The sequence below is a fragment of the Phyllobates terribilis genome, unplaced genomic scaffold, assembly GCF_046119375.1.
Source record: "Phyllobates terribilis strain yellow unplaced genomic scaffold, ASM4611937v1 Scaffold_38__1_contigs__length_12584779, whole genome shotgun sequence".
Taxonomy (NCBI): Eukaryota; Metazoa; Chordata; class Amphibia; order Anura; family Dendrobatidae; genus Phyllobates; species Phyllobates terribilis.
The window spans coordinates 1,267,426-1,280,595 of record NW_027362798.1 but is presented as its reverse complement, the minus strand read 5'-3'; the positions used below and the strand labels follow the sequence as shown (position 1 = coordinate 1,280,595).

Here is a 13,170-nt window from a genome sequence, read left to right as displayed (position 1 = left end):
ATTTTTCACAAAACTAGCTATAGTATGGTCAGAGATTGTGCCGATAGCGGTATGGCAAGGTGCGCGAGACATCACGGCCATCGAACGGACAAGGCGGGTAATAAATATTCGGATGGCAAAATTTAGAAGAGACAGAGGCGGTGTAGTGGTACGACACCGACAACTGGAAGGAGATAAAGCAGGCCTCATACGGCCCGACGGTGTTCACTTAATGGATATTGGACTGGACATATTCCTGTCAGGACTCCAGGACGGAGTGGAACAAGCGTTAAGAGTGATGGGTGGGGGTCAGAGTCCTGCATACGAGTACGCAGGATCCTCCGTGGCCTGGAAATAGAAAGGACATGTTGGAGAGTTACACTTGTTGGCCAAGTTGCCGGAGTGGAGACCCAGGGCATGCTGCAACAAGCTGAATTATTTTAGAAATAAAATGTCTTTCTAATGGAATGAGTATAAAGAGTTAATAAAGCTGTGACCGATCCTCACCCATCCAGTTGTAAGAGTTACATTATTGTATTGTCAAGGAAAGGGGGGCGGTAGGGGGGCTGAGCGTCTGGGTTTGGTTGGGAGTCCCCACAGTCTGCCTAGGCTAGATGCATTTAAAAATTCTTATTAGATACACAGGCGGTGCAGCTTGCTTCGCAGCTGGGCTACTACGCCCAAAGTATTGCCTAGGCTAGATGCAGTTAAAAATTCTACGCTGACTAGCAGACACTGAAGATTTGGAGCAGACTTCTGAGTAAACAGCTCTTCAGACTCAATCATCTCAATCATCTGTGTTACCCCAAGCCATAGTGTATGTAGTTTCTTACAGTTAAAAGGGGGGGGGAGCGACCCAACCCACCTGGAATTGACGATGCCAACGTCACGTAAGACACAGCAAGGGGACTCCAAAAAGAGTTTCCATTTTTTCCCAAAATTGTGGCACAGACACCACTTAACCCTAGAACGCATACCTGGGGCCTCGCAGTCCCGCCCTGTTAATTGTTTTCTATTTTCTGCAAGATTACTTTAGTTAGAATTTTGAAACTCTAGGTATTCTTCATGTATATAGTTGTTTGTCATTTGAGTTTGACTTATTCAATGTTATTTGCACACGGGCCTAAAAGGCCCCAGGTATATGAAAGTGTAGATTTTTATGGTCATGCGTTCTAGGGTTAAGTGGCATCAATTGCCCCACAGTTGCTTAAAACGGTTGGTGAGGTGATATTACCAAATCCTCAAGCTTTTAGCCTCCCAAGGATAACACAGGATTAGAAAAGTCCTTGCGAATCCATGATTTGTTCATCTTTATGAACGTGAGTCTGTCTACATTCTCAGTGGACAGCCGCGTGCGCTTATCTGTCAGCACACCATCAGCAGCGCTGAACACACGTTCAGAGAGAACACTGGCTGCAGGGCATGACAAGATCTCCAAGGCGTGAGTGGCGAGCTCCGGCCATTTTTCCAGATTGGAATACCAAAATGAGCAAGGGTCCAGTGACACAGTCATGGCTTCGATGTTCACTTGGAGATACTCCTGCACCATCCTCTCTAGGCATTGACTATGTGTCAGACTTCTTGTCTCCTGTGGCCTTGCAAAGGATGGTCTAAAAAAGTGGTGAAACGATTTCACAAAATTGCTGTTACCAGCAGATACTGTGTTACTGTTACGGTTTGAGTGATGAAGACTCGACAGTCCCGCGGTTGGCAAGTTAGAACTGTGAGATTCACTTCGTGCATCACTGGTGTTTTGTGGAAAAGCACATGTAAGATTCTGCAACAGCGTCTGCAGATACTCCTGCATGCGTCAATCCCTTTTTATGGCAGGAATTATTTCGGCAAATTTACTTTTGTACCGGGGATCTAAGAGTGTGGCAACCCAGTAGTCGAGATTACTTCGAATTCTGCAATCTGAGGGTCATGTTGCAGGTAGTGCAGCAAGAAGGCACTCATGTGTCTTGCGCATCCAGGAGGACCAAGTCCTTGTTGTGTTGGTAGCGAGGTAAGAATCATGCTTCTTTCCTCAGCCCTCTCCCCCCAACCTCGCACAACAGAAATGTGATCAAGGTCTCCCTCATCTGAGTCTTCCATGCCCATCGCCAGTTCATCCTCCACTTCTTCCTCGGCTCCTGCACCTTCCTCAACAGTTTGGCTGCTACCATGCGCCCTGTTTAATCCCTCTCCCCCACCCTCCCATGCCTGCCTCCTTGGTGCTGCCAACCGTCTGGACCTTGGAGATGTTATCCCTTCCGCATACGACTCCTCCTCTACTTCCTCCACCTCCTCTTGTCCGACCACCTGACTCTGAATTCTGTTTAATGTGTGCTCCAGCATGTAAATCACCGGAATAGTTATGCTGATAATGGCATCGTCGTCAGCACTAAACATCTTCGTCGCCATTTCAAAACTGTGCAGAAAGGTGTGTGGCGCCCCTGAGGGTGCAGTCACCACAGAGTTACTGCATCTCACCCAGAGGTGTGGTATCTCACCCTCAGGTAAGGAAGGCGTATGGCTCGGGACCCTAACACCTGCATCCAACACATACCCGCAGTGGGGTTAGGGCGAGATTGCTCCTAAGGGAGAGCACAGTCCCAGGTCCCTAGCTGGTGGGAGGATCCTATGTAGTGGGTGCTTAGGGGAGCAGCTTAGGGGAGCACATGACAGGGAGAGTATAAATAGGAAGCCATCTTAGAAAGAGCAAGCCAGTCAGAGGAGGAAAAGTGACAGGAGCAGAGGCTCGGCATGAGCTCTGCTCCGGAGGCGGGCCTAGCCTGGGAGGCCCAGGACTGAAGGAGAGAAGAGAGGAGTGGGAGCAGGAAGGCTCCAGGAACCGAAGGGACCCTAGGGCTACGGGCCGTGCAGAAGGCCACCTGTACTCCCGCTGCTACCAGGAGGTAGAGGGGTCAGGCCAGATAAGGGGAACCGGTCCCTCAACTAGAGGAGAAACAGCAAGGCTCAACTAGAAACCGGAGGCTGCAGCATTTCATGTACTGCAGGCAAAAGTCCACACCAGTCTCACTAAGAAGGTAGCCACATAGGACCCAGGGGACAGAACACAAGTCGCCCGCCAAGGCCCGAGGATACCGGATAGAAGTGTCACTGGGTGTGAGGTGCAGGGAGAAGGCCAGAGAAAGGACACACAGAAGGGGGTCCTGCTAAGTACTCCGGAGCTATCTGGGGGTGGACTGAGCCCCTCACTGAGTACGCACAGCACGACGGGTGAGATAGCTCTGGTACCTGTAATCTGGACTGCAACAACTGTGAGTAAAGATCTTGGGACTGCATCACACGGACTCTGTGTTCATTACTGACTCCCTGCACTACAACCACCATCATCCACCCACACTGCCCTGAAGCTACACTCTTCCTGTGGTGAGTAATAATACCATTGCAGCAAAACCACCAGCTTCAGAGTACTGTTCCGCAGCGGCGGCCCCTTTGGCCGCACTCCACAGGTGGCGTAGTCGGACATTATAAAATCCATATATACAAATTACCGTTGGATTGACCGCCCTGGGTCACGGACCGGGTCACCGCCACAGTGACTACAACCCCCAGCGTCTACCGGCCCGGCTCCGGGTACCCCACGGCCCAGGGGGCGCGTCAACTTCATAGGTCCCTGATCTGAGACCACTCCTGCTGTGTGATTTGCCCCACCTCTGGATCTCGTTGGCCCAGGCTATACGTCAGAAACTATTGCACCAGGGCTTGTCGGTGCTGCCACAGTCGCTGCAACATGTGCAGAGTTGAATTCCACCGTGTCGGCACATCGCATTTCAGCCGGTGAACTGGCAGGCCCAACGACTTCTGTAGAGATGTAAGTCGTTGAGCTGTGGGATGCGAACGGCGGAAGTGAGCACACAGCGACCGTGCCCTCTGCAGAAGGCCATCTAGTCCGGGATAGTGGGCTAAAAATTTATGGACAACCAGGTTCAACACGTGAGCCATACAAGGCACGTGTGTAACATGCCCCGGCGAAGGGCCGCACCCAGGTTTGCAGCATTGTCGCACACGGCCTTCCCTGGTTGCAGGTCCAGTGGAGACAACCATTCATGAAACTGGGTCTCCAGAGCTGACCACAAGTCCTCAGCTGTGTGACTCACATTTCCCAGACATTTCAAAGTAAACACTGATGCCGTTGAGCCCTGCTGCCAGCATAGTAAGGAGGTGCGCAGTTAGAAAGCAGGTGGCATTACCAGACAGGCTTTGGGTGCAGGTGGAGGACCGAGAGGAGGTTGAGGAGGCAGAAGCAGTGGAGGAACTTCTAGATAAAGAGGATTGACGTACAACTCGCGGGGACGGCAAGACTTGGACAGCAGCCCCTTGTCCTGCTGTCACCATAGTTACCCAGTGCCCTGTCAGCGACATGTAACGCCCCTGTCCATGCCTACTCGTCCAAGTGTCTGTGGTGAAATGCACCCTGTCACACACAGAGTTTCTCAAAGAAGCGGTGATGTTGTGTGCGACATGCTGGTGGAGCGCAGGCACACCTTTCTTTGAGAAGTAGTGCCGACTGGGCATCTGGTACTGGGGCACTGCGACGGACATAAGGTCTCAAAAATCCACTGTGTCCTCCAGGCGGAAAGGCAGCATTTCTGTAGCCAACAGCTTGCAGATGGTGAAATTCAACCTCTTAGCTTTCTCATGGCTAGGAGGAAATGGTCTTTTACTTGTCCACATCTGAGGGACCGAGGGCTGGCTGTTGTGCTTTGACGGGGTTGAGTAGGGTGTCCCTGGCAAACTGCCGGTCTGTGAGGAAGATGCAGGCGGACATGTTAGGTTGCCTTGATCCAAAGGTGGTGCTCTCGATGTCAGAGAGCTCTCAACACCAGCAGGTGTTTCCACTTCCCAATGAACTGACGACCTGCCAATCACACTGGCTGTTGCAGGTAAAGAGGTGGCAGGTCTGCGTCCAAAAACATGTGTGACTGCTGTCCCCCCAGTCACAGAGGATGAAGAGGCCGCGGATGCACAAGACGGGGCAGACGGTGGTTGGCCCAGCCTGCTAGGCCGCATTGTAGCACAGTGAGCTTCCCACTGCAACTTATGCTTCATATCCATGTGACGGTACATGCATGAAGTACTCAAACTATGGATTTTTTGGCCTCTACTTAGCTTTTGGTGACAAATATTACAGATAACACGAGTTGGGTCATCCTTATCGATCTGAATAAATGCCCAGGCTATGCAAGGCTTAGAGCCCATGCGACCTGAAGAGCCACTACGACTTGTGGTCAGAGGCGGAGTTGTGGTTGAGGATGCAGTTGTTGACGTGCTTCCAGTACTCCGTCTCTGTCCAGGAAGGCGCAACCTAACCTCGTCGTCAATAGCATCTGTGACGCCCCGCTGCGCTTGGTATCACAGATCCTAGAAGAGTGTATTGATGGAATCCTCCACAAGAGGCCCCCATAAACATTCACACATCTCCACCTTCCACCTCAGACCAGCAGAGGGAGCCCGTTAGGGATATAAATAGGGAAGGTGGAGCTAGGCAGTTCAGTTCCTCTGAAGAGTTCCTGCAGTAGAGAAGCCTAAGAGAGGTCAGTCTGCAGTGGAGCTCAGTCTAGTCTAGAGAACTCAGTTAATAGTTCAGCAGTGGAGCACGAGGCTCCTGCTAGCTAGATTCAGGGAGCCCAGATAGAGCTTAAGGTGTGCCGGCGTCATAAGATCGGTGAAGCGCGGCAAGCTGCCGTTAGTGTGTATAGCCTATTGAGGGCCCGAGTAGGCCGAAGGCGAGTGGCGAGTTAGTACATAAGGGGCAGAGGAGCTTAACCAGCTCACCCCGAAGCATTTACCGGACACCGGATCCGAGCTTACCGGGATCTCTATGACCCAGTAAGGCATAACCGGAATCCCTGGAGAACTACAAGTCCCAGGATCGCTAAGGTGCTGATACGTAACAGAGCCAGGAGACGCTTAGGCCCCGCATACTGGGAGCGTGAACTTCAAGAGAAGGCCCTACCACAAGGTCAGCCAGCGCAGGACAGAGACAAAGTTAGGCCTAGCTCCAGGCAGGTCAGAAACTTACTGCGCAGAGGCAAGAAACAGGAGGCCCTACACCCGCTCATTGGGGAGGATCCTGATATGCACCCTTCACCCTACAGTGCTCCAGGATGTGCCTGAATTTCCTCCAGTAAAAGGTACTGAAGTGACTACCGTGTCCGTTTCCGTTCTTGCTCTGACCCAGCTGGGTCTCGCCTGTCCTGCATTCCCCCTGCATACGCTGCCCTGAGACCTAGCTCCACCTGTGGGGAGCTATACCATCGAGCTGCCTTATCACGGGCCTCAGTGGACTGCTGCAGCGCTGGTGCTTCTCACCAGATACCACAGGTGGTGTCACAAACTCTTATAAAATTAACAATTATCCACCCTTTTAAAGAGTGACCCCAGGGTACGGGCCAGGGAGCCGACCACCGCGACATCCCAAAGGCCAGGCAAAGGCAAGGGTGACCTCATCGACTGGCTGACTGTGGGTTGACAGTAAGTGGGATCTCCAACCTTGTCATCATCACCCTGTGTGTTATCACACCCGTCGTCCTCAAAGCCAACCTCTTCCTGCCCTGACCGAAAAATCAAGTTGTCGCTCCAATCAGGTATTTGAGTCTCATCATCGTCTTCATCATTGTCTCCACCAACAGGAGTTACAGTTTGGGAACGAGGGTCTACATTATGCTCAGAACCTTCTTCATCTGGTCCTGGATCCGACTTATAAAGATTCTGGGCATCAGTGCAGATCATTTCCTCGTCTGGATTAACAGAAGCTCTGGAGCAGACCTCCGTTTCCCAGGCTATAGTATGAGTAAACAGCTGTGCAGACTCAACCATCTGTGTTACCCCATACTCAGACGGGCAGCTGGAGACTTGGGAGCTGTGAGGAAGCAAGTGCGATTGGGGTGACACCTCTGAGGACTGGAGTATTTGTGATGTTGAAGTTGAGGTGGAGGAGAGCCCACTTGAAGGAGCACTTGATATCCGCTGAAGCACCTGCTGTTTTTGTGCCTCATCTGGAATTTGTAGCGATGGGCGTGTCCGTAACAAAGGGATCGTATCACATTGTCCACGAAAAGAAGTCGACATGTTAGTTTGGCTGGAAGATGGTCTTTCCTCTGCAGATGTTACTCCCCCCCCACCGCGGGGGGCTCGACCCACCAGCGGACAGGCACCAGTATTAGGAGAGGGGGGCTGGCCGTCAGGGTCCACCGCGGCTCTGGCACAAACCCGTCGACACGGAGGTGGCACGGGCAGGAACGGACTGGCCGTGTCGGCTTCTCACTTTTTGGATTTTAGAAGGACATGACATGCCTATATCTGTGTCTCCCCCTCCTTTTACTCCTCCACCTCTTTTATTTTCGCATGACTATATGTACTTGTCATTTTTCCATGTGTTAGTTATGTCTTCTGAGCAGTTTGTCAGCTTTTGGACACCTTTGAAGGTGTTTTCTATGTGTTTCTATGTGTTTTTGTTTGCCTGCCATTGGTTTTAACGGTGTTCGAAGGTGTTCGACGAACAGTTCGACGAACAGTTTGGCGAACACACGGGTGTTCGACGAACCGAACCGAACTCGAACACTACGGGGGTGGCTCAACACTAGTCTTCACTTGTTATGGCAGTTTCTCAAGAAACAGCATCAACGTCCACGTCCACGTCCCACCGCAGCGTTCAATTGTCCATATCCCAGACCTTTGAACGAAAGCGGAAATTCGCAGCTAATGCCCCACAGGCCACAGTCCTAAATTCGCACATTTCACGACTGCTTGCATTGGAAATGCTGCCTTTTAGGCTGGTGGAGACGGAATCCTTCCGCAATCTTATGGCGGTGGCCGTCCCTCGGTACTCGGTCCCCTGCCGACACTATTTTGCCCGGTGTGCCATCCCCGCACTACACAAGCACGTGTCCCAAAGCATCTGCCGTGCCCTCAACAATGCAGTTACTGGGAGAGTCCACCTGACAACGGACACGTGGACAAGTGCTTGTGGCCAGGGACGGTACATCTCTCTGACGGCACACTGGGTAAACATAGTGGAAGCCGGGACCTAGTCGGACCTTGGGACGGAACACATCCTCCCCACACCGAGGATTGCGGGCCCTATGTCAGTCAGAGTTGCCCCCACAGTGTACAGCTCCTGCGCATCCTCCTCCTCCTCCTCCTCCTCCTCATGTTCAGCCTCCATCTCAGATATCACCACTAGTGTTGAGCCACCCCCGTAGTGTTCGGGTTCGGTTCGGTTCGTCGAACACCGGGATGTTCGAGGAACTGTTCGTCGAACTGTTCGTCGAACACCTTAGAACACCGTCGAACACCGTTAAAACCAATGGCAGGCAAACAAAAACACATAGAAACACATAGAAAACACCTGCAAAGGTGTCCAAAAGCTGACAAACTGCTCAGAAGACACTCTCTTTAAAAAAGCCGGCCGGCAAATTCAGCAGCGACATACACCGGTACCCGACAATTTAGACAAGAAGGAATAGAGCATCACACATAGATTAGATAGATAGAAACATGTCAGTCACACATATAAGAAGCACAGTGACAGTGTTGGTTACTGCACTTGTCATTTAGTGTAAAGGATTTATTAAAAAAAATATTAGTGTTTTCATGCACCGTCTCTTTAAAAAAGCCGGCCGGCAATTCAGCATCTGTACCCGACAATTTAGAACAGAAAGAATAGAGCTTCACACATAGATTAGATAGATAGAAACATGTCAGTCACATATATAATAAGTACAGTGATAGTGTTGCTTACTGTACTTGTCATTTAGTGTAAAGGATTTATTTAAAAAAATAATAGTGTTTTCATGCACTGTCTCTTTAAAAAAGCCGGCCGGCAATTCAGCAGCGGTACCCGACAATTTAGAACAGAAAGATAGAGCATCACACATAGATTAGATAGATAGAAACATGTCAGTCACATATATATGAAGTACAGTGATAGTGTTGGTTACTGTACTTGTCATTTAGTATTAAAATAAAGGATTTATTATTAAAAAAATTGGCGTGGGGTTCCCCTTAATTTTAGGCTCTAGCGGAGGTTAAGCAGACGGCTGGGGCAGATGTTTGAAGCCTGGGAAGGGGGTAATACCCACGGAGCTTCCCAGGCTACTAATATCAGCCCCCAGCTGAATACATAGCCTTTACTAGCTATTAAAATGGGGGACCCCCCAAAAAAAATGACGTGGGGTCCCCCCTAATTTAATAGCTAGCAAAGGCTAGGCAGACAGCTGGGGGCTGATATTAATAGCCCAGGAAGGGAGCCATGAATATTGGCCCCCTCCCAGGCTAGAAACACCAGCCGTCAGCCGCCCCAGAAATGGCGCATTCATAGGATGCGCCAATTCTGGCACTTAGCCACAAATGGACTTTTCAGGATCCTTGGGTGGCTCCGTAGTTTGAAACCAATTCTGGTTATCGCTTCTCGGCCTTTTGGCTAAGATCAAGTGTAGTATCTGTTCTTATCAGTTTAATATCTGATACGTCCCCTATCTGGGGACCATATATTAAATGGATTTTTAGAACAGGGAGATGGAAAAAGAGCTTGCTCTGTCCACTCCACGCATTGACCTGGTATTGCAGTATCTCCAGGACCGGTGCACCCCTTCTTTAATGCAGTTTCTAAAATCAGAAAGAATTGAATTCAATGTTTTTTGTTCATTTTGCTTGTTTGTCGGATTTTGGGATGGACTCTTTGGCTTTGCTTTTCTTCTCCTCATTGGATTTTTCATGTTCAAAGTTGCAGAAGCCAGATTACAAGCTCATTTTGGTTCAACTTCAGCAACTGTGCATTGCATTGCCATGTAATGTGATGCAATGCTATCTTTCTAGCTCTCCCTTTTTACTTCCTTTTGGATAAACAGACATATTAGGCAAGCATTTTGGAGCTTTCACCTAAATAACTACAGGTGGTGAGATAAGCTGCACAATATAATTGACCTTTCAGTATATTGTTGCACACACACCATCTATTTAGCAAATGCCCTTGTTATCAACAGCAGCCTTTTAAACTCACCTGAGCTAACAGGTATGTGCGCTGGTTACTCTGCTGCGCTTAAAATTTCTTTTTTGGTTTGCTACAATGCCTTTTCTGAAACGTTGTCTCCCTCTGCTGGAACACTGACTTCTTTCATTTAATGCCTGCAGACTATAAAAGAGAACCCAACCCAAAAAGTTTGGTTGATTAGTCTGTGGCATTCTGTTAAACTGTTGCTTATGGCGGTCTCTGTGAGCTTCTCAGCGACATTCAGCCAGCCAGGTATCCTGCCTGCAGTAGATGGAATGTGGCAATGGAACGCTGGCTGCGCGTGTCATAATAGGCTCTGAGCCTTTATATACCTGTGCACAGCAGCAGCCACCTTCAGTCTGCTGCTGGACAGCCAGCAGCAGCAGCAGCAGGAGAGGTATGTAATCAGGAGCCCTCCTGCTAAGGGTAGACAGCTGCTCGTTCCACCCCACCCCCCGCCTTAATTGGTTCTCCTCCCTTCCAACGGTGTTGAGGCGGGTGGGAACAGCAGGGGGTGAAGGTGCTGTGTTTAAAGAGGTGGAGTTATGCAGATCTAAAACGCATGGATTGCAGCAGCAGCAAGCCGAAAAGTGCAGGCATGTAAGAGATCTAGAGGTTGACAACATGTCTTCTTAACGGGAGTCCAGGAGCTCATCTCCACAAATGGACTTTTCAGGATCCTTGGGTGGCTCCGTAGTTTGAAACCAATTCTGGTTATCGCTTCTCGGCCTTTTGGCTAAGATCAAGTGTAGTATCTGTTCTTATCAGTTTAATATCTGATACGTCCCCTATCTGGGGACCATATATTAAATGGATTTTTAGAACAGGGAGATGGAAAAAGAGCTTGCTCTGTCCACTCCACGCATTGACCTGGTATTGCAGTATCTCCAGGACCGGTGCACCCCTTCTTTAATGCAGTTTCTAAAATCAGAAAGAATTGAATTCAATGTTTTTTGTTCATTTTGCTTGTTTGTCGGATTTTGGGATGGACTCTTTGGCTTTGCTTTTCTTCTCCTCATTGGATTTTTCATGTTCAAAGTTGCAGAAGCCAGATTACAAGCTCATTTTGGTTCAACTTCAGCAACTGTGCATTGCATTGCCATGTAATGTGATGCAATGCTATCTTTCTAGCTCTCCCTTTTTACTTCCTTTTGGATAAACAGACATATTAGGCAAGCATTTTGGAGCTTTCACCTAAATAACTACAGGTGGTGAGATAAGCTGCACAATATAATTGACCTTTCAGTATATTGTTGCACACACACCATCTATTTAGCAAATGCCCTTGTTATCAACAGCAGCCTTTTAAACTCACCTGAGCTAACAGGTATGTGCGCTGGTTACTCTGCTGCGCTTAAAATTTCTTTTTTGGTTTGCTACAATGCCTTTTCTGAAACGTTGTCTCCCTCTGCTGGAACACTGACTTCTTTCATTTAATGCCTGCAGACTATAAAAGAGAACCCAACCCAAAAAGTTTGGTTGATTAGTCTGTGGCATTCTGTTAAACTGTTGCTTATGGCGGTCTCTGTGAGCTTCTCAGCGACATTCAGCCAGCCAGGTATCCTGCCTGCAGTAGATGGAATGTGGCAATGGAACGCTGGCTGCGCGTGTCATAATAGGCTCTGAGCCTTTATATACCTGTGCACAGCAGCAGCCACCTTCAGTCTGCTGCTGGACAGCCAGCAGCAGCAGCAGCAGGAGAGGTATGTAATCAGGAGCCCTCCTGCTAAGGGTAGACAGCTGCTCGTTCCACCCCACCCCCCGCCTTAATTGGTTCTCCTCCCTTCCAACGGTGTTGAGGCGGGTGGGAACAGCAGGGGGTGAAGGTGCTGTGTTTAAAGAGGTGGAGTTATGCAGATCTAAAACGCGTGGATTGCAGCAGCAGCAAGCCGAAAAGTGCAGGCATGTAAGGGATCTAGAGGTTGACAACATGTCTTCTTAACGGGAGTCCAGGAGCTCATCTCCACAAATGGACTTTTCAGGATCCTTGGGTGGCTCCGTAGTTTGAAACCAATTCTGGTTATCGCTTCTCGGCCTTTTGGCTAAGATCAAGTGTAGTATCTGTTCTTATCAGTTTAATATCTGATACGTCCCCTATCTGGGGACCATATATTAAATGGATTTTTAGAACAGGGAGATGGAAAAAGAGCTTGCTCTGTCCACTCCACGCATTGACCTGGTATTGCAGTATCTCCAGGACCGGTGCACCCCTTCTTTAATGCAGTTTCTAAAATGAGAAAGAATTGAATTCAATGTTTTTTGTTCATTTTGCTTGTTTGTCGGATTTTGGGATGGACTCTTTGGCTTTGCTTTTCTTCTCCTCATTGGATTTTTCATGTTCAAAGTTGCAGAAGCCAGATTACAAGCTCATTTTGGTTCAACTTCAGCAACTGTGCATTGCATTGCCATGTAATGTGATGCAATGCTATCTTTCTAGCTCTCCCTTTTTACTTCCTTTTGGATAAACAGACATATTAGGCAAGCATTTTGGAGCTTTCACCTAAATAACTACAGGTGGTGAGATAAGCTGCACAATATAATTGACCTTTCAGTATATTGTTGCACACACACCATCTATTTAGCAAATGCCCTTGTTATCAACAGCAGCCTTTTAAACTCACCTGAGCTAACAGGTATGTGCGCTGGTTACTCTGCTGCGCTTAAAATTTCTTTTTTGGTTTGCTACAATGCCTTTTCTGAAACGTTGTCTCCCTCTGCTGGAACACTGACTTCTTTCATTTAATGCCTGCAGACTATAAAAGAGAACCCAACCCAAAAAGTTTGGTTGATTAGTCTGTGGCATTCTGTTAAACTGTTGCTTATGGCGGTCTCTGTGAGCTTCTCAGCGACATTCAGCCAGCCAGGTATCCTGCCTGCAGTAGATGGAATGTGGCAATGGAACGCTGGCTGCGCGTGTCATAATAGGCTCTGAGCCTTTATATACCTGTGCACAGCAGCAGCCACCTTCAGTCTGCTGCTGGACAGCCAGCAGCAGCTGCAGCAGCAGGAGAGGTATGTAATCAGGAGCCCTCCTGCTAAGGGTAGACAGCTGCTCGTTCCACCCCACCCCCCGCCTTAATTGGTTCTCCTCCCTTCCAACGGTGTTGAGGCGGGTGGGAACAGCAGGGGGTGAAGGTGCTGTGTTTAAAGAGGTGGAGTTATGCAGATCTAAAACGCGTGGATTGCAG

The 13,170-nt window shown here is 49.1% G+C and overlaps 3 non-coding genes across 3 annotated transcripts; all 3 read left to right on the top strand.

The window, feature by feature from the left end:
• The first annotated feature begins 9,392 nt into the window (after positions 1–9,392).
• On the top strand, positions 9,393–9,583 carry LOC141183598 (U2 spliceosomal RNA). The gene has a single exon (XR_012258435.1). It is a non-coding gene; the product is annotated as a U2 spliceosomal RNA (small nuclear RNA).
• A 1,115-nt stretch (positions 9,584–10,698) lies between these two features.
• Positions 10,699–10,889, top strand: LOC141183597 (U2 spliceosomal RNA). Its single transcript, XR_012258434.1, has one exon. It is a non-coding gene; the product is annotated as a U2 spliceosomal RNA (small nuclear RNA).
• Positions 10,890–12,004: 1,115 nt separating this feature from the next.
• On the top strand, positions 12,005–12,195 carry LOC141183596 (U2 spliceosomal RNA). Its single transcript, XR_012258433.1, has one exon. It is a non-coding gene; the product is annotated as a U2 spliceosomal RNA (small nuclear RNA).
• Positions 12,196–13,170: the final 975 nt, after the last annotated feature.